At 40.5% G+C, this 2,123-nt stretch overlaps 1 protein-coding gene across 1 annotated transcript in view; it reads right to left on the bottom strand.

The window, feature by feature from the left end:
* The window catches only part of LOC107577064 (protein cramped-like), a gene marked incomplete at its 3' end in the record, with an annotated part of 21,119 nt that overhangs the window by 718 nt on the left and 18,278 nt on the right, over positions 1-2,123 (bottom strand). The gene's annotated exons all lie outside the window — the stretch shown is intronic.

Below are 2,123 nucleotides of genomic sequence, written 5' to 3'. Positions count from 1 at the left end.
CAACTCCGCGCAGCGCAACTGGGAGCTTCTCGTAGCCACAGCAACCCTGACTCACAAACTCTCTAGTTTTATCACAACAAGCACACCTGGCATTTAGCGCGTGTTTGCGATAAAACAACGCACGCTGACGCTAAGTTTGGATCCAGATCTGCTTTTGAGGCATTTCGCTCAGTGCAAGCGCACCGCAGCCGCTATGCTCTCTCTGGACTTTGCTTAGTCCATCTACGTCACCGTGACTATCAGAGCAGAAGCAGTTATAATTGTTATTGTTCAAATTAAAATTTCGCTCAGTGACATCCACGGTCCCAATGTATCCCAAGATAAGCGTGCGTTGATTTCATCATCTCAACAGACTTGATGGAGCACATACAGATCACGTACACGAGAGGGGGGTGTGGTATGGGGCTTTGCATACACAGCAAACTAAAATTAACATTAAACATTAGTAACCGCGACTCCTTCTCGAATCCTGCATGCAAAGGTCTGCAATAGTCAGTTGACACCATGTTTTGCTTGATTCGGGTGTGTCTTCAGTTCATAAGAGCTCAAATGTTTTTTAACATAACACTTGACTTTGTCAATCGAAAGTTTTTACTTGATAAATCTAGCTGTAAACAGCAATCGTGCATGCTTTGGATGCTAGAGGTCCGTTGCTTTCTATTGTATTTGAAACATTATTGCAGCCAAGAAAGAGAACTCTATATTGTGTGTGAAGCAACATTTAGCTTGATTTATCTCACGAACAACATGGTTAGAATGTCTTTATGAAAGAAGATACAGCTAGGCAATGCCGACCTCAGCTGCTCAACCACTGCTCCCAACAACTGCAGCTGTCAATACCCCAGTGTCCAGTCACTATTTGAGGGGAGCATTCAGATCAAACTAACTGTTTTTATTTCATCCTCTTGAGCATTCAGTGAAATGTGCTCACGAGCGTAGACGCCTTTACAAGCAACAAGCTAAACAGCACATTTACACGAAGCTCTGCATTATCAAATAAATAACCTCAGTTGACTGAGCACCACCAGTGATAGATGCGAATAAACAGCTTAAGACACACGACAACTTGATTTGGTATCACATGCGCAATTGTGGATACTGTTTGACAGTAAATCCAGGTCATTTAGCAATCCTAATTCTAAACTTGGGGTTAGTTTTGATAAGTTGTCAACTGTTAAAGACACATTGTCAGCGGGTGACTGCTAGATTATAGATGCTTGTCAGCCCACAAAAAAGCTTAAAACGTGTTTTGGGGGCATAACATATTGCATCACGGAGGGACTGTTAGTCTGATTACACCATAAGCGAATGCAACAACTGATACCTCTCCAGCAGTGCCAGCAGCACAGTCGTTGAGAACGTCGCTTCGCTAAGTTGCTAGCTAAACAGTTACCGTCCCGTCTCTGCTGAAGTCATATAATCAGCCCAGATGTGCGATGAATAATTACGTCTTGGCAAAAAATACATTTACAAGCTCTGTACCTGCTTAGGAGGTTTATTTTTGGCCTTGAGAAACTCCACGGTATCCAGAAAGACCAGAGCTGAGGGGTAGCAGGAGAACCGCTGAGAACTGCATCCCTTCCTGTTATCCTCGGCTGTCAGACACGCCTACCACAACTCAAAAACAAACGCTCTGATTGGTCAGTAGCACTTACGTCACCGCGTGCGTAAAATGATTGAAGGGCGAGTGATTCAGTCAGTAACGAAAGACAGAAGGGGCGTTTTTTCAAAGCAGCCAATCAACATTTACGTTCGCCGAGCGTAATTTCATTCAACTGGCAAATGTTTTAAAATAACGGTCCCACCCTAAAAAGACGAGAAGGAAACATGAGCGAAATGTATTGTTACTGAAAATAAATGTAATTTACAACTTGTTCTTATATTTACAGTCACTGCCATGTATTATATAGAATGTGTATTATTATTATTATTATTATATGTTTAAATACAATAAATATTTTAAAATGTGTATACTTTTAAAAATATTTTTTCTTTTTTTAAACAAGAACGTACAAAGCACAAGATTGTACACCATGATAGAATTTCCAGAAATTATACAGAAAAATATCGTCTTGTTTTGTTTGATAAATGTATACCTACGAATACATATATAACTATAATTT

The sequence above is a fragment of the Sinocyclocheilus grahami genome, unplaced genomic scaffold (assembly GCF_001515645.1).
Source record: "Sinocyclocheilus grahami isolate Dianchi unplaced genomic scaffold, SAMN03320097.WGS_v1.1 scaffold5012.1, whole genome shotgun sequence".
Lineage (NCBI taxonomy): Eukaryota > Metazoa > Chordata > Actinopteri > Cypriniformes > Cyprinidae > Sinocyclocheilus > Sinocyclocheilus grahami.
The sequence above is the reverse complement of the archived record's forward strand: the minus strand, read 5'-3'. Positions and strand labels throughout refer to the sequence as shown.